The sequence below is a fragment of the Dipodomys spectabilis genome, unplaced genomic scaffold (genome assembly GCF_019054845.1).
Source record: "Dipodomys spectabilis isolate Male_0828 unplaced genomic scaffold, ASM1905484v1 ptg000115l, whole genome shotgun sequence".
Classification (NCBI taxonomy): Eukaryota; Metazoa; Chordata; class Mammalia; order Rodentia; family Heteromyidae; genus Dipodomys; species Dipodomys spectabilis.
Window position 1 is genome coordinate 4,295,001 of NW_024870792.1, and position 20,791 is coordinate 4,315,791.

A 20,791-nucleotide genomic window follows, 5' to 3' on the forward strand; every position below is an offset into this window, starting at 1 on the left:
ATTAACCTAATACAATGTGTACTCTGATTAGAGGATTTTGCTAGCCTTTTTTTCTTACATGTTAACATGTGAAAAATGACAACACCCTTTTGAATGTATCATCAGAAAAGGATCATTACTGGTTAAGTCATGGAGATGGTTGAACATGGAAACTAGCAATATAGTTTCTGAACATGAGTGACTTAGTTGAATGTCAAGTCTACAGGTTAATAGATGTTTGTTTGTGGGTATTTTCATCTCCCTTTATATCAGCTATGTCATTTACAAAATAGACATGAAAATATGTACCTAATATGAAAATATGTACCTAACTGACAGAGTTAATCATAAACCTTAAGTGAGCTAATATTTGTAAAACAGGACAGAACCCACTACCATTAGGATATACTAAGTATTTGCCATATTTCTTGTGTCTATGTCTGTATTTATCTATAATTATATTAAAAGAGAGAAAAATATGGTGAGGTCGAAATTGTTTGGAAATTATAGAGATAGAAAGTGGCAGAAAACTAAAAGATTGGATAGGAATAAAAATGAAATGATTAAACATCCATATTAAATATATAGACTTGTAAATTATACATTATTATATTATAAATTATTGGTGTTTATGATAGAATAAATTATATGTATTTAGGTAAATTGATGTATAGTTCTGCATTCTTGTGAGAGAATCTTTGAAACAATGCTTGGGTATACCCATCCCCATAAACAATTGAAAATTAATTTTTGTTTTTCTACATCTCAGAAGTCCAATGTATGTTATATGAGAGAAAAGAACAAATGAATTATAGCTGTAATTTGATTTTCTTAAGTTGCAAATTGTTTATTAGAAATTCCTGGACCATTTTTATTATTTTATTATGAAAACATAGTTTCAAAAGAAAATTTAACTCACATATTATAATAATAGTAACATTTGACCATTAAGGCAATTAATGATTATGGTGGGATAATTCCTGGGTAAACTTCACATAGATCATGAAGAAAGGTAAGCAGAATACATACATGAGAGGATGAGTTTCTGAATTTATGGTAGTGATCCATTGGAGCTTGAATGTGAAAAAAAGTTATCATCTCAAAGTGAGAATGGCAGAGAGAACTGGATGTTAAATTATTTATCAAAGCCTTGTAGATCATAATACAGTTGTAGAGGCACACTATTCCTGAGCTTTTTACAGATTGCTTAGAAGAAGTCATATCTTAGCTTCAACTTGGGTTGCCATAAAAGGTCCTGAGAGCCTTTCTTTTTACATCTGTCTTTATGTATTCTTTCTGCATTCACCTTACAATTTGAATAAACATACTTAGTGGTTTCCCTTGTTTTAAAAGCTTTATTCTCTTTCATTTTGATTTTCTTGATTCTTTATTAGATTTTGGCATTATGAATGCATAAATAGTTCAGAAAGAGTGAGATTAACCCATATTATTTGTGTAAGGTTTGTCTCACCATCTTATCTTGTTTTTCACATATATATATATATATATATGTATATATATATGTATATAGACACATCCATATCCATGAACACATATGAGTCTAGATTTCACAATTAAGACAATGGGTTCAATATTTTGATATTGAACTTGGTTTATTATACATAAAAAAGATATTCTCCAATTAGATTAATTTTCTTGAAAATCACCTTTTTCTTATAAAAGTATCTTATTTGATACATATTATGGAACTTGACAAGTGCACAGTCTCAAATCCACTACCACAGAATTACACAGAAAATTTCATCATCTCTAAGATGCATTTTGGCTACATTTTGTAGTCAACCCTTCTCTCTTTAACAAGATTGATAATGATTTTAACCTGTCTAACTTTACCTTTATTATGATTTTTAAATTAAGAATGACCTTGATTTTTCTTTTCTTTTCCATTCAATAGATTAATTTATATCTTAATTGGTTTATTTATAATATTCACAACCAAAGTGACTATTTTGATTGTTAGACTATTATATTGGTATTTATTTCAGTTTTCTATTAGTATATAAACTATACACACACACAGACACGTTTGATACATAGTTTTGTTTATTCCATTGGTTCATTCTTGTGTTTTTTCCTTCCCATTTAATAAATACATTTTATAATCATATCGTATCTCTTCCGTTTTATCATCATGTATAAATTTGCAAAATATTTTCAGAATTTGCCTTTGAATATACAAAATACTCTTTTCTGTGGTATTTGCTTCTGAATTGAGAACTTTGTGTTTGTTGGCACGTGTTTATTGGCCACTGAGTCATGCTTCTAACCTTTTGACACTAGGTTATATTTCAGACATGGTGTAGCATTTTTGCTGGGATTAGTCAGAATTGGGAGTATCCTATACAAGACTTTTGAGGTAGCTAGGACTACAGGCATATGCCACCACTCTCAGCTCAATTTTTGAGATGGGCTGGCCTTACACTGTAATGCTTTCATTTCTCCTCCTGAGTAGCAATGGCTATAGATGGGAGGTACCTCGCAGGCACAATTTTAAACTGATTCCATTTTTATACAATTGTGTATTGCATTGTACACATGTATTAGAATTTTACAAAATACATATTCCTACATCTTCCTTCCTATTTGTGTGCTATTATAATGCATTCTTACCTTTAAATATGTTCTTTTATGGCAGGAAGATAATTTAATTTTGATTCCAACCAGAACAGTACAAGGATGTAACATTGCAAAGGAAGGAAGGAAGAAGGAAGGAAGGAAGGAAAAAAGAAGGAAGGAAGGGAGAAAGGGAAGAAAGAAAGAAAAGGTGGAAGAAAGAAGAAAGAGAGAGAAAGATAAAGAGAGACAAAGAATGAAAGAATATCTCTTTTCTTTTCTTTTTAAATTTTTTTGGTCGGTAGTGGGGACTGAACTCTGAGCCTGGGAGCTTAGCCTCAGCTCTTCAGCTCAAGGCTAGTGCTCTACCACTTGAGCCACAGCGTCACTTTTGGGCTTTTTCTGTGTATGTGGTGCTGAGGAATCGAACCCAGGGCCTCATGTATGTGAGGCAAGCACTCCACCACTGAGCCACCTTCTCATTCCAAATATCTCTTTTTAATAGTTATTTTACATATAATGTATTCCATTTCTTGGGCTCATTTACTGACAGATTCAAATTTCTATCTTATCACATATTATTGCAAGACATTTTATATATTTTAGAGTAGGTCTAATAGATAAGAAGCCTTTATTTTTCCTTTCTTTCCAAGAAGTGTTTCATACTCAAGAATTTCTGGTTTTCTTTTATTTTCCCTTTAACAATGTAATGGACCTCATCACAGTCTTACTGCTTGCAAGTTTTCCAGTCTGTTCTGCTTATTTCATAAGTCAAACTTTTATTGCACTGTAGGTTATGTGTCGTTCCTCACCACTACCACACCGTTTTTAGTCTGCTTATCTTAAGATTCTATCTTTCGGGTTTAGCATATTGACTATGACCATACTGTGTATGGTCTATTTGTGGCTTACCCATTTCTCTTTCTTTTCTTTGTGCTTCTCAAACTTGTTCAACCACTTTGTAAAGTAGTATGTACGTTCCTCAAAAGACTCCAAATAGAGCTTCCCTATGACCCAGCAATCCCACTTTTGGGCTTTTACCCGAATGGTCACAAACAAGACCACACTAAAGCTACCAGCACAACTATGTTTATTGCAGCATTATTTACCATAGCTAATATATGGAACCAACCCAGATGCCCCTCAGTAGATGAATGGATCAAGAACATGTGGCATATATACACAATGGAATTCTATGCCTCCATCAGAAAGAATGACATGGCCCCATTTGTTAGGAAATGGAAAGACTTGGAAAAAATTCTATGAAGTGAAGTAAGCCAGGCCCAAAGAAACATAGGTCTCATGGTTTCCCTTATTTGCAATAACTAATACATGTCTGAGACAAGCAGAAATGGTCAGATAAGTTGATGTTAGGCAAAATGAACCCCAAGATAAGGACTCAAATTGTTTTTCTTTCTTGCTATTGTTTCTAACATCTTTATAAGATTATTTCTTTGTTGCTTTGTATGTCTCTTCCCCATGGTATAGCCACTGTTTTCACTGTATTTGATGTTGATATAATTTGTGGAGGGAAAGGGAAAAAACAAATTGTTTAAATAGGGATACAGGTGAACCCATGGCAACAATGAGATGTACAAGACGTTGTGTAGAAAAACAAACTTTACAAATTTGGTGGGGGTGGAGGGGTGAGAGGGCAGGGGTGGTAAGGGGAAACAAAGGAGGAGGCAACAATGCTTGATAAGAAATGTACTCATTTCATTGTTCATGTAATTGTAACCCCTCTGTACGGTATTTTCACAATAAAATAACTTATTAATAAAAAATCATAACTTTATTTCAGTACAGAACACAGTATTAGTAAAAGGATGAAGGCATCATATATTGACTTTTTGTTTTAATTTTTTGACATTGTAGAGATTCTGTTTTATTTTATCATTCATTCATTATTATTTATTCATTCATTATTTATTCATTTTATTTATTTACATAGTTTCACAGCTCTTTAATTTGTTAGGGATTTATTTATCATTTAATTTATTATGTCTATTTTGTGATGAGTAATGTACATTTACCTTTCCTCAATTTCAGTACCTCTACTCATTTCTTTAACTATAAGCACAGGTCTATTGAAAATATCTTTTAAATTGACCTCTTCTTGCTAATATTTCCATTTGATTTTTCCTGGGGGTTGAATATTAATCAAAGGGATGATATCTTGATCTTGGTTTTTTCTGTTCCTTGCTATTTTGAACAGTTATGCATTGGGCATGTACATTACACATAAACAGTGCACATGTCTCTATTGAATCGTGATATATATTCCTTCAGCTACATCTATAAAATATATAGCCAATATGATCTTTAACATTGTAAAGACATTAAAAATTCCAGGTCCTCTAACACCAAAGTTCGTAATTATATGTTTGGTTTGCAATTTCAGACTGTGTGTTGGCAGACCATGTCTTGGATTAAGTACAATTTATTATAAAAAAAACAAAGCACAGTTTTTAAGAAACTCAGAGAGAAGAGACTGAGGTAAATATGCTAGAAGCAGACAGAATTACTGACAGAGTATTTACCTGCTTTGATTTTCCCTGCTGTGTTTGTGAATCAGAACACTGCACTGGTTACCTGAACTAGAGAAGGAATCTGACAAGGAGGGCCTTCATTATGTTAACCACAAGAAACTCAAGTCAAAGGACCCCTGCTTACTACATGTGGGTAGAGAAGTTTTCTAGAAAAACACAACACTGTTAAGCACCTTGTGGAAAATGATGTTACATAGAGATGACACACTGATCAGCCCTTTGACTACCATACTTCTCTCAATACTGCTTTAAGATAACTTTCTCCTGTCATCTATGGAAAGTTTCTGCGTGACTGAGGGCCATTGACAGGCAAGTTCATGGACCCAAATGAGCATCGAAAGTTATGCATATTAGATTGTTGCTTCTAGGATGATTTGTGATGAATTTTACATATGTTTTGTTAGCATTATGGGAGGGAGGAGCACTTACCATTTGGGTGAGTTCATTGGTAGGTTCTGGAAACTCAGGTACTGGAATGTGGATGGCCTCAACGCCTTCTTTAGTGCTAGAAAAATTTATTTCTCTCCTTCCTCTAGTTTAACTCATATGTGAAACATTTTATTATCACACTAAAATATGTCCAGTAAAAATAAAGAAAACTGATCATGGTTATTTCAACCTTAACATGAGATTTTCCCAGTTAGTATTATTCTAGTGATTTACAAATGATTTTTGTGTAACTCCTGTCTAATGTGGAGATTTTTCATCTATCCTAACTGATTTTATGAGCTATAATAAATGTTTTACATAGTTTGACTATCTTATATGAAGTAAGAGAAAGAATAATTCCTTTTGTAGAGTAGTGGTGAATGGCAGCCTAATACATATTGAAATAAAATTATGATTTTATTTGAAATACTTTTATGAACTCCTCAGAAGGTATTTAAAAGTTATATAAAGTTCATACATGAAAAATATTGTGACACACATAAAAATGATTATCCATTTAAGAACTTAGAGATGAATGTCTCTAAAATATAATGTGTTAAGACACTGATATTTTTATTGTGTGGCTACAGAAGCACCTTCATTAAATTAACTCGGAAGACTATATTGAACGCATATTGAACTATACTGAACATATATCTACATATCTATATCTATTCTAATTTTTTCTTTTCAAAAGAAATTTTACAGAATAGATAATGATTTGCATGTACTTGATGCTTAAATAATATATAGAATTTCACCTGTTCATAATCTGTGCTTTAGGCTAAATAAAAGAATTCTATATACTTGAAAGTGACTTCAAATATTTCTCACCATGTTAAACAGATTCTTACCATGTGTACAGTACTCACTGACATCTCTCAAGAATAAAATCACTCTATATACTGTTACTGTTTTCTAGCATCACAGGTCTTATCCTAACATCAGTGTAAACAAGGTTACTCATTTACTGTTTAAATATTCAGGGAAGAACATTTTGTATGAGTGAGGTGAGACCTAATAGGAGAGGGGTTCATAAATGAGAGAGAAATGGTAGCAGAATGCAGTCAGAATACTTAATGCATATAAGTGAGAATAGAACTAGCTCATTTGAGGAGATGAGTGAGTTGGGATAGCTGTGGAGATAAGGATGAAAGGCTGACATTGATTAAGATGTATTGAACTCTAAATTCCTTTGCAGAATTAATAACTTAATTAAAAGTTAATTAATTAATTAAAAACAAGCATGTAAAAAGCAGACAAGATGAAAAAATATATTCATGAATATTTTTATTCTAATGAGAGTTGATCACAATTCACTGAGTGTGAAGGATTTGCCTCACAAAATATTTCTTATTCACAAATTGAAGTCCCAAGTATTTGTCTTTTGACTTACCTTCTAGACTACACACTAGGAATTCTAAGTTAGAGAATTCTAAGTTAGAATCTGTGAATTTAACAACAATAAAATAACCTATTTGATCCTAATAGTTCTTATTTTTCAAAGTGTGTTCTTCAGTATATTGGCCTTAGAAGATGATCTGTTAGATACATTATGGTCAAAAAGCTTAGGAAGCATTTACTTTTACCATATTTTGTAACATTTATTCAGAGATCACCAATTCATATGTCATGATTGATAAGACCTATAGTAAATAAATCCATTTTAGAACAATCAAACCTTTGTGATTTGATCAAGATCATGCTTTAAAAATGTATGCATTATTCAAGGCTATTTCTATGGAACATCATTTAGGAAATGGTGCTACTTTAAGAAAATTGGTCAAGGTTTTCCTTGATTGTAGGATCAAGCCTATAACCATTCACATCAAATACCTACATCCCAAAGTGCTCTTTCTTCACATGCACACACATATGCATGCACATAAAAATGTATGTTTCTTTTTAAATCCTTAGTTTATTATCTGAATGGGTTCAATTTATCCTAAGAAATTGAAGATTTCTCAACCAAGTAACACAATGTTAAATAAAAATATAGCCGAGAAACAAACATTAAATAGCATATAAAAGAAAACAAAACTGGTTTACCTATATTTTCATTGTTAACTATGTGAAACAATGTGTATATACTGAGATTTAAAGATCAATTGAAACTTGAATCCTTTATACAAAAAAAGATATATAGAATTGTCCCTCTGCAATTTATTTTGAAATTTTGATATAACTTTGCAGTTATAAGTGCTAATTCATCTTTATGGTGCAGATTGTATTTTATGCATGCCAGTCTTAAAACATTTTTAAAACACTTTTCACACATCAATAATACACTTCAAAGCTAAGAGGAATTATGAACCATTTAATCAACTTCTTCTTGAGAAGTTGCAAATTTCTATTTGAATTGGAATTCACATATATTTTTCTTAATATGATATTAAACTAAAAGCCAAAATAAAGAGTTTTTTAAAAGAGAACTATAAACAGAGTATATTATATATCCTGGAACAAAATTATAAACTTTCACCCAAACAAATACCTTATGTAATACAAAAAATGACTGCAAAGTAATAACAGTTAATGCAATTAGCATTTATCTCTTTTTTCCTAAACTAGAAATTATCATAAAATTTTGCTATATTGTAGGGTGTTTTTTTCAGAATTCTAAAACAACTACAAAACAGTGAAAAATAATTTTATCCAAAACATTATAAATACATTAAAATATAATTTTATTATAACATAATAGGACACAGTGTATTTCTTTTTTAAATATGCAAAATTAGAGTAATTATGAATAATAGAAAAGTTTCTTCTAAAATCATTTATTTAACTTATTATTGAAGAAATCAAGTCTGTGGCTGATTTCCTACTAAAGGTAAGTGCAGTAATGGTAGATATTTGTAAAGAGGTAATGAAAAACAAAGTAAAATTTTATAGTATTTTTTTAAAAATTATTTTTCTAAGTTACATGTTTATTTGACTATCCAGAAAAAGAAAATAGAAGTTGTTTGCTTAATATGAATTGTAATGTCTTAAAATCTACACACTGTTGTGCATCTGGAAAATTCTGGGTAATGTTGAATGGCAATTTTATTCAGCTTATGTATGAATAACATTCAAGCTGTGATCCTTTGAAAAGCAGCACGATGCATATTCACTACTGTGTCAAACATGAGGATTTATGAATAGGATATAGTTTTATCAAACAAAGAAACTGTAACAGCAGAAGCTTGTAACAAATGCTAATCTGGGGAGAGGAGATTTTCAGGAAGTGCCTTTTAAATGCATGTACTTAAAATGAGCCAGCTATTCTATAATTTAAATTTAGATAATGGACATTATCACGAAGAGGAAATAATTTAGTATTGTTCAACACTATAATTTATTACTTTTAAAAATAATACTTGAGTTGTTTCATAAAGCAAATTAAAAACTAATCTTTTGTAATAAATACTTCACAAAAATGAAAAGTTAATTTGTTATTTATATTTTGCTTTCTCTTAATCTTGAAACTACATATTATGACAGATCATTTATATCATCAACACAAAATCAATAACCTAATTTGAAATAAAACACATCTTTCAAAGAGACCAACAATACTTAATTGTCATTAATTTTCATCATTAACTAATTTTGTTCAGTCTGTATATAACTTTGTTCAATCTATACATATAGTACTTATAAACCTATTTGTCAAAAAACTAAAAAGTCAAAGTGATGAATGAAAAGAGGAAGGAGAGGGAGGAAGTGGGAAGGAGAAAAGAAATATATGGTGTATATTTTCATAATGCAAGACTTCAGGAAGAAATCTTGAGATAAACCTAATTATTTGTTTATATTCATCAGTGGAAGACTATATTTCTTATTTTTAAGCAGTCTCCAAAATATGAGTTAAATTTACATTTGAAATACAACCTATATATTATTGATGGTAATTAATATTAGTTGTTTTAAAATGGTGTTACTATTTCATTTTCATTACCTTTTATTCATACAATTTATTTTACCATATAGATTTATTTATTTTTATTTTTTTCTGATTTTAATTTATTTTATTTTATATTTTGTCTGTTGTGGAGCTTGAACTCAGAGCCTGGGCTCTGTCCCAGAGCTATTTGCTCAAGGGTAGTACTCTTGCACTATGAGCCAAAGTGCCACTTTCCATTTTCTAGTTTTTAATAGGAGATACAAGTCTCATGGACTTTCTTGCTCAGGCTAGCTTTGAACAGCAATCCTCAGATCTCAGCTCCTGTCGTAGCTAACATTACAGACTTGAGCTACTGGTGCATGGCCTTTTTTTTTTGGTCTGTCGTAGGACCTGAACTATGGGTCTGGCACTGTCCCTCAGCTCTTCAACTCAAGGCAAGTGCACTACTACTTGAGCCACAGCACCACTTTGGGCTTTTATTTTTTAAAAAAGTTTGTTTTTTATCAATATGCCGTTTATTATAAAGTATTTCAAAAATAAATGTTTGTGTTTACTCTTTTTATTCATCATATGGAATGTCTTCATATGAATACTTGATATGAATAACAGATTAAAACATTTGCTGTTTTATATGTATGTATGCTTTATCTGTCAGATTCACTCATCATCTTGCTTTCCAAATTCTATGATGATCATAATCTTTCTAGCTATAACTTTGAATTACAGTAAGTCATTAATTTACTCAATCATGATTGATGCAAAAATGTGATTATTTTTAGAAACAGACCTCAAATATTTAAGATGGCGATAGAAAGGCTTATGTACTCAATATTTACTAAGTATCTATCATTTTTCAGTGCCTGTAATAAAAAGGAGACTATGACAAAGTCCTGGATATGAAGTCATACGCATATGCATGAGAAAAAGAAAGCAGTACACATGTGAAGTGTAATGAAACACTTTGTGTTAGCTGAGCAAAAAGATGGAGGTGGACAAAACACTTAGATGTCTCAGAGATAACTTTACTTCTCTAAGGTTTTGTAGGATGAGTGGAGGACAGGAGCTTTGATATGTGGAGTACTCTATTAAATGAGATGTATTCCAGTTGAATGAATACTTTTTTTACAGTTGTACAAGATCCAGCACTCACCTTTTCTGTTAATTCAGTAAATATTGGCAACTGATATAAGTAAATTCAGGAAATATGTAAGATGGGGACCTAAAATATCAAATGTGTTCTCCTTCTGTGTTTCTAACTCCTTGAAGGAATTTAAATTTTTTGAATGTAATTTAAGCATACTTAAAGATAATCTTCAAATGATCATGATAGCCATGTTTAGAATTGACAAGACACCTATGAATTAGGCAAAACGTTGATTAGAAACATTCTAAGTAGGTATTAATATTGAAATCCTAAACTGAAAGAGAAGCAATTATTTAACGAAACATAAATTTTAGAAATGTTGCCCAATATATGATGCACTGGAACTATATAAACATTCCTTTCTGTCTGCTTCTCAAAGTTAATGGTTTAATCTGAGTGACAACACCTGCAAGGAAATCACAGAAAATGTCAAATACTGGCAGCCATGCTGAAAACTCCACCACGCCAAAACATGAGAGGATGTCATATGCTGAGAGATAACACATGTGAATTTATGAAATTGCCTGCCCAGCAGGAATGATAGGCACTAAGCTAATGAGGTATACTTTGCGAGATTTCACTTCTGTTTTGCTGACAGTACTGATAGTAAGCCAGAATCCATCCATTAATACCAGCTATTAAATATCTATACACGTTAAATATGAATATTTTCATTTAAAAATATAAATTCCAAGTCTATTTTTTAAGGCAACTCAGTTCAGAAGCTAAATGTTGCTCAAATGGAGAGACAGCTGGCACAGATGTCAACGAATCTGCTCAGTGCTAGTCACAGCTGAAGTTTACAGCTCGCTTTCCTTGGAGGCTCAGCAGAAGGTAATGATTGGTCACCTTGAAGGAAAGATGACACATTAAGTAATTAATTTTTAAAAAAGACTGTGTGTCTCTAGTATAGCAAAACCCTCCTCTATAGAGGAAATGTTGAGCCCTGTGGATATAACATCACCACCACTGGAGTAGTGGTGTGACACTGCTTACAGCAGAGGGAGGACATATTTGAAAAACTGCTTCATATATCTTAAAATACACAGCAAAACACAGATCATTAAGCTCAAATCTCAGCACCTGCTGCAAAGGGTTGTTGTAATGCCAAAGGGTTTGATAATTGTTTAGAAAGTGTGCCTTGGTAGAAATGTAAGGAATGTTTGCAATCTAGATATAGGAAAAGATACCCCACAAAAACTGTGCTTTTACTTTAATCCACTGTTGGTTTATAAATGGAAACCCTATCATAGATTACATTTGCCTGAGAGTTTTGGAAGTCATCCATAAGAAAAAATGGAATACGTGTTTCATTCCTGACTTTACCATGTTTTGAAATCCTTCCGAATACGATTTCAGTATTGAACTCATTTTATTGTACTCATTTGACTGAGTAGTCTACTGTATAGTGTGTTCAACTTAATGAGTTTTTGTCTTGTTCATTTTGTTACTGATAAAAATCTGCTGTAAATATTTTTCTATAAATCAATCTATTGTAATTTTCAAAAAAATTACTTTAAATAAATTTCTGATTGGAGAATGTCTATTCTTTAAGAAGCTCCACAATACTCCTGGTGAGTTAATTGTGCATTATCAGCTTGAATCACTAAATGTTTCACCCTGGATCATCAGTCAGATATATAATTTATTTTCCCTCCTGTAATTGATTACTTTTCTAATGATTTTTTCTTTATGAAGCCAAAGGTGTAATTTGTTCTTTATGTGTTATTTTCATATTTGTGTGTTCTACCATATGTCTACGAAATTTTAGTCATGAATGCATTCATTGCTCTCTTAGGAGCTTTACATGCTTACTTACATTTGGAACTATGATTCATCTCAAATTGATTCTTGTGATATGTGTCACAAGAATTGACTTAAAATGATATTACCATTCTTATGTTCTGACTTTTACATCAAGTTGTTCCAGAACAATTTACGTCTTGGCCAACATTCCACTAATCTTAAATGCTCACATCTTTTTGAACACTGTCTCTTATTCTTTTATTACTTATTGTTTGTTTTTTTAGTCTAACTATGTACATTAGACTAGTTTAAACTTTTGATCCTCCAGAATTGTCTCCTAAGTGCTGAGATTACAATAATCTACCATGGTCCCTCGTTCCTTCTTTATTTTTCAGATCCTATATCAAATCTGATAACTTCCTTCTGGTCTCCATCAAGAAAAATGTCTGCAAAATGGTTGTAGTCTTCAAGATTTTTGCTAATCAAGACAGTTTACATTTCTATATCCATTTTTCTTTTATTTTGTCACCTTTATGTAGTTGTACAAGAGTTGTTATTTCATAAAGCAGGTAATGAAAACAATGTATGCCGATAAATATTAACCACTTTCAACCTTCTCACCCATCCCTCCCCTCCCCATCCCTTCCACTGCCCTTCTTAATTGGGTAGGATATGTATTGAATTCTTGTCTCATTCTTCTTTTGTTTCCTCTTCATTTGTCTACCACTTTTCCTTGCCTCACTCCACCTCATTGGAGTAGCCACTTCCTGGTGTTATTTTGTTGAAATCTGATTTAGTCTTTCTAAGGAATAAACAGAGTTCTCACCGAATCTACCATAATTCCCTTAGTACATTTGTGTACATATGTATAACATCCAAAATTATTTATATTTATAAACTAATTCTAGCTTTCCCATAGCTGAGAAAACATGTAACCTTGGTCTCTTTGGATGTGACTTTATTTAATATAATATTTTTCTAGGTCCTTCCATTTCTCTGCTTATAATTTAATAGCATTCTTTCTAATAGATAAAATTAAAATTTCATTGTGCTAGGGCTGGGAAGGTGGCTCAGTGGTAGAGTGCTTGCCTTACATGCATGAGGTCCTGGGTTTGATTCCTCAGCACCACATAAGCAGAAAAAGCTTGAAGTGGCACTGTGGCTCAAGTGGTAGAACGCTAGCCTTGAGCTGAAGAGCTGAGGAACATCGCCTTGGTCAAGAGTTCAGGTCCCAATTCCAGCAAAAAAAAAAAAATTCATTGTGCTATATATATTATATTTTCTCTGTTCGTTCATCCATTTAGGGCTTTCGGGGCTGATTTCATACCTTGGGTATGGTGAGTAGTGCTATAATAAACATGTGTGTGCTGGTGGCTTTACTCTATCCTGGTTTGTAAACTTCTAGATAAATGCTGAGAAGTGGAACTGCAAAATCATAGAGTGGTTCTATGTTCAGCTTTTTTTTTTTTTTCTGTTGGTTGTGGGACCCCGGGCTTCATGTATGCAAGGCAAGCACTCTACCACTGAGCCACTTTTCCAGCCCCTATGTTTAGCTTTTTGAGCAATCTCCACAATTCTTTCTAGAGGGTTGAATAAGTTTGCATTCCCAGTAATAGTGTATTAAGGTTTCCTTTCAGCCACATCTACACCATCATATGTTACTGAGTTGGTTTTTTTTGTTGTTGTTTTTTTTTTATTGTGAGAATACCGTACAGAGGAGCTACAATTACATGGGCAAGATAACGAGTACATTTCTTATAAAGCATTGTTGCCTCCTCTTTGTTTCCCCTTCCCATCCCTTCCCATACTCCCCTCACCCGATCCTCCCCCCGTTTTTCGACATAACGACTTGTACATCTCATTGTTACAATGGGTCCACCTGTATCCCCAGTTAAACGATTTATTTTTTCCCTTCCCCTCCACATATTATACCAACATCAAATGCAGTGAAAGCATGGGTTATACCGTGGGGGAGGGACATACAAAGCAACAAAGAAATCATCTTATAAATATTTTAGAAAAAATTTCATGAAAGGAAAAAAAGAACAAAAAACATGTTACTGTTTTTATTCCTGATACTGAGCAATCTAATGGGGGTGAGATGGAATCTCAGTGTTGTTTTGATTTGCACTTATTTTATGGACAGAGATGTTGAGCATCTTTTCATATGTCTGTATCTAAGATTTTTTTTTCTAACTTTTTATTTTCCAAGTGGCATTTTGTGATTTACGTGAAAAGGGTTTGGGCATTTGTCATTATATTTAACACTAGCTAATCATTAACTTTACAATTGTATTGATATTTGTAAAATAATATTTTCATAATAATATATAGTACACTTTTAAAATCAATTATTAACTTTTATAGTTTTCTGATATCTTTAGGCTTTCTTATAAATGATAATATCTAGTGCAAATAAGGAATTTCCCACATTTGATCATCTATCTTTTAACTGCTTTAACTCATTGAATAGGCTAGGATCTAAAGTATAAAATGCATGCAAGTATTTAAATTATTTTTACTTTGTAGTAGATGTCTATATGTGAAAAGCTCTTTATTGCTTTAACTTGTTTGTTTGAATTAAAAATCAACACAAGATTTGTCAAATATAATTTGTACAACTATTGAGATAATCATATTTTTTTCTCCTTCGTTCTGCTAATGTAGTAAATTACCATAATTAACTTTGATTTTTACAACCACATGTAATTCTTAGGGAAACCTAACATTAGTAAGCATGATGGATTTTTACATACTCTGGTTTAGATTTTCAAGGGAAAAAAATCTAGCTTGTAATTCATGTTGTTTCTTATTTTATTTTTAAATGGCTAAATGTTCAGAATCAGAGTTATGCCTGCTTCATAAAGCAGGTTAAGAAGTATTCCCCAGTGTTTTTCAGAATTATTTGATAAACTTCAACAATGAATTCATATGGCTCAGAGTTTTCTGGACAGGAAAGATTTTCTTTATATCATTAATTCAATGTACTTAATAAATATAGTGTTAAATAGACTTATTTCTTCTGGCATCAGCATTGATATGTTTATTTTTTCACAAAATTTTCTTTACTTTTCTATTTTGTTACATTGTTTTTGTTCATATTATCTACTACCATAATTTACTCTCTTTGCACTATATGAATGCCTTTTTACAAATAGTGCTGGTAATTTTGTGCTTATTTTCTTCCCTTTTCAGGTACGAGGGCTGAGGATTGAACACAGGGCCCCTGGCTCTTGTTTAACTAGTGCTTTAGCTCTTGAACCTCAGTTCTAGTCCTGCTTTATACTGATTGTTTGGAGATGGAGTCTTGTAGGCTTTTATCGTCTATATAATTTCTGAAAATAATCTATAATGCAGCCCCTCCAGTAGCTATGATTTCAGATGTGAGCCACTAGCAGCTGGTCACTTACTGTTTTATATTTCTTCATGTTCTGTCTTGCTAATACTCCACAAATTTTACTGTTTGAAAGAGGTAACTTTATAATTTCTCCTTTCTGATTTTTTGCACTTTATCCTTTTACTTACTTTGAGTTTAGTTTGCTACTCACAAATAGAACACTAAGACATTTGAATTCCTATTTTCCTTTTTCACAGAATTTATCATTGCACAGGTTTTGATATTCTATGGTTTAAATGTCAGTTAGTTCACAATATTTTATAACACCCGTTGTGGTTTATTCTTTTATCAATAGACAGTGAATAATTATTCTTTTAAATCATTTTAAAGATAGTATCCAGTGAGTTCCACAACTAAATTGTTCACCCTCTTCAATTCTTTTTCTCTTAATGCCTATGAGCTAAATTAACACTCTATGACTAAGTAACATCATTTATTGTAAGATGGTCAAATTTCTACACAGAAGATACCGCTCTGATTTTATGGAGCTATACCATTCCAAACAGGAAGTATTCATGCTTTGAAAGTAGTTTGCGATCTTGTCTCTACTGTGTTATCACTGAAATAAACATAAGCTGACAAAATCCTTTCATGTTTAGTTTCCTTTGAGACATCTCTCTGGTCAGTCACATTGTTTCATTAGGTGTTGTTCTATTTGAAGTGGACAAGAATGGAATAAATAATTACACACAGTTGAAGATGCTAGTTTTTTTTTTTGTTTTGTTTTTTTGTTTTTCCGGTCTGGTCATGGGGCCTGAACTCAGGGCCTGGGCGTTGTCCCTCAGCTCTTCAGCTCAAGGCTAGCCTCTACCACTTGAGCCACTTCCGGCTTTTTTCTTTTTTTGCTTATGTGGTGCTGAGGAATCAAACCCCGGGCCTCATGCATGCAAGGCAAGCGCTGAACCACTGAGCCACCTTCCCAGCCCTTAGAAGATGCTAGTTTTTAATGTTCTACAAAAACCCTGTATTACTAACTGAATTTATTTCCTTCATTGTTATATCTGAATTTATCTTGTTTCCAGGATTTATTTTGACATCTAAGAAATTCATATTTAAACAAGAAATAAATATACTGAGAGACAATTCCTACCAATATCACCCAAACTTTATCAAAATAGATTTTCCTTCCTACAAAAGAGAAACATCCTCTGAAAGAAAATTAAGATAGTGTCAACATTACTATATGTTTGTTTTTCACAAATCATCAACAGAAAAGTAGCCTTTGGATTATTGCTAATTTGTCAGTTATTATGAATATGAATTAACACTGACAAAGTTCCCACTGGGGTATAATGCTCACACTAGCTCAGAATTCATATCCAATCCTTAAGCAGTTGCTGATTTTATCAAGTTCACTTGTGGTTTCTTTTTACATGCAAGTGCTTTCTTTGTAAAATAGAAGAATTTTTTTACATGGTCAAACAGTTGTTTTATTTTATATTTGTAATAATAGCAGAATGAACACAGGTTGGTTACATTTTTAAACCTCTAATTTTAAATTCAATCTTTATATCCATTCATGTTTTACAAAACATACCTTGCAACATTAAATAACTCTCCAACATATTTAATAAACATAAACAAGATTCAGCTTTAATTTCCATTTTAGTGGTGTTTGGAAAAGTTTCTGAATTTGTTGTTGGTTCAGTTTTTATGTGGCTGAGAATCAGTTCTCATCTTCATTTCTGTAGGCTACTCACATTTGAAATACATAGAGCAATTCAGATGAACTTTCATGCATACTATTCTCTAATAGACTAGTCTGAGCACATTGTTGTTTGTAGAAGAATGAGAGAAAAGAAAAATCAAATCTTACCAATTCTACTTGCATATTCCTGCTATCATATCATTGAATCAGTCAAAACAAATTCCACAATCAAGTCGAATATTGAACTGGAGACAAATCAAAGCGCTATGAAAAAGTTCCTTCTTAGGCAAGTATAAGATATAGGGATCAATGACAAAATCTGATACCATTCAAAGTTACTAACTACACTTTTGTCTACTTTTACGTTTTTCCATTTTTTGTATATGCTGTCATCATATGAAATTTATAGTTATGTCAAGTTTACTAGATTAAATTCTTTTCTTATTTCTATATACTTACTGATGCACCTGCATAACCAATATTAAATATATATATAATTGATTGTTAAAGTGTAGTTTTTAGGAAGATATTATTTTATAGTATGTAGAAGGCATTATTATTGAAAAAGAAATTTTTTTGGTCTGGCATTCTTCATGCCTTAGTTTATTGCTGGGTATAAGAATGATTTATGGGGATGAAGCATTATTCAATAACCCAGTTTTTGTTTTATTTCTTTTTGGTATGCCATGGGGCTTGAACTAGTGACTAGGTGTTGACTCTGAGCTTTTTCACTCAAGGCTATGACTCTACCACTTTGAGGCACAGTGCCACTTCAGGTTTTTTAGTGGTTAACTGGAGATAAGTGTCTCACAGACATTCTTACCTGGACTGGCTTTAAACCATGATCCTTAGATCTTGGCATCTTGAGTAGCTAGGATTACAGACATAAACCATCAGCATCTAGCCCCAGATGATTTTATATATCAAATTAATTTTAAAAAATGAGTTTGTAGCAACCAAAAATATATCGAGAGGGACTTTCCCTCTAGATAACTAAAATGATAAATTAAAAAAAAAAGCAAAACCAAGAGGAGGGAGTGGCCAGTGAACCAATTGAAAAAAAATAGCAGAATAATAGAAATAAAATCACTAAAAAGTAATGCAAAGGATATAAGTTATACAAGATTATGCTTATGTGGAAACTTGGTGAAGCTTTTGATTTATCAAATTATTTAAGAACTTAATCAATTACTTTGCATTGTTCATGTATGTATAGGTATTATTCAGTCGTTTCTGGAAGAAAAAGATACATTGATACATTACAAAGAAGGAAAGAAGAAAGGAAGCAAAGGATTCCAAATAAATCATCTGGACAACATGCAGAGATGACAGAGAAATTAATGGCCAAGTTTGGGAAAGTAGTGGAAAATTGTTTTGCAAGAATTATGTTTATTGTCTTTAAGTTTCTCTTAGAAACTTATAAAGAGTAATTCACTTATTTTACATTTAAACTGAGCAATCATGCTTACCTCATACTTGTAGAGATACAGTCCCATACAAATTCTTTTAAATAATTCTCTATATGAAATTGAATCATGTAGAGCATATATATACTGTAGACAAGGTCCCCTGTGCAGTTTCAAAAACACTGTCAAGCCCGTGTACAACCTTTTCTTCCCAGGTGACCAAAGAGGAAGTCTTGCCTTATTAATTGATCAATGTAGTCTGCTTTAGAAGTTGGTTAGAAGGACTAATATGACCAGTATTTTGAGGGAGTAAATATTGTACAATAAAAGCAAACAAAAGTTAGAGTGAAATTAAGTCAAGCAAACAAAAAAAATACAGTGTGGGATACAAGGTAAACTTCCCAGCAGGATTTCTGTATGTTCTTTTTCTTGTTGCTGGTTCAGTGTTTTGTTAAAATTTTTCAAAATATTTTTTAAATGGTATCTTCAGGCTTCTAGATTCTTAGAAAAGTTTATAGATTCAAACTAGAAAATAATCAATTCTAATGTTTTTATTTAGAAAAAAAATCTCAGATGTAAAGTGTTCTGCTTACCCGTTTTAATGCTCCTCAGAAATATGGGTATCATTCTATAATTCTGTAAATGCTTGCATTCCAAGGGATCTGGTTCTTATTACTACCCAGTATTAGACATTGAATTTGTCATGAAATAACCCATCATTTCTAATGATACAAGTTGCTACGTGAATGCTAGGAATGAGTCATTGTGTCACAAAATCCTGTTAACAGTATTTGGTGACATATTTTTGTCTCAGATCAACTTTTATAAGGTAAAATTAAAAAAGGCATGAATAGTTGAATTTCTATAGTCATATCTCAAACATGCTCTTCAATAGTGCAGTATTAAAATAGCTTTCATTTTCAAATGCCCTTTCCAACCACATTCTGTTACCTTACCATACATTATGTTAAGCAATTGACTGAGAAGCCATCACTAGCTTTGCAGTAGGGACAGCATAAACCTCAGGCATTGGGGATGTTAATAATCCCAGAATGTAAGCGAAATAAGTCAGGGTCAGAGACAAAGGCACCTTTGTTTTTCTCTCTTATACCAGTTATGCCTAAAAAAAAACATTCATGAAAACACTTAAAAAGTCACCAGAGTGGCCAAATAAAATATACATAGTGCAATTTAATATTATTCAACATGTAGAACTAACGAGCTGGCAACTCATTGAAAATTCATTTTCAGCTTCTCCCGTCTTGAGTTATACTTTTATTCTATTACATTTATTTTATTTTATTTATTATCTGTAAGTGGTTGTAAAAAGGAGTTACCATTAAACAAAGCAGTTTATGAATAAAATGCATCTTGATCAATGTCTCCCCTTTCAACATTCTCATCCATCCCTCTCCAATCCACCCCTTTTCTCAATCTTCTTAATTTTGTAAGCTGTGCATTATAATGAGCTGTGCTCATTATAAAAGTAATTTTTGTATTATAATTTTTAAATTTATTGTTAGGGTGATGAACAGGAAGGTTACAGTTACATAAGTAAAGTAATGAGCATATTTCTTTTGGAACACTGTGACCCACACCCTCATTTTGTCCCCTTTCCCTCCCTCTCCCCTTTCAGTTGCAAAGTTCATTCATAATATAGATTCTAGTGAGTATCACTGCTGCATTAGTTCATCCTTTGTCCTGTGGTTTCTGTGATTCTCTTTCCTCAGATCAGATAAACTTATATACAAGACAAAGGGTGCAGAAAACTAAAAAACAAAGAAAGAAAATAGAAAAAACTGCAAATAGTACATAATAAAAACCTCTTGTTTCCAATTCTTGAGATTCATTTTGATATGCTTCATTATATATATATGGTCATGTGCACCTAGGGATTGGGCTATTGTGATCCTCCACTAAGAATAACATAGCCATATTCTAGTTATTACAAATAGTTTAAAATCAATTAGGATTTTGTAAAAAAACAAAATAGTGGGTTTTTTGTAGGTAATTCATGATAGATTTGTTTT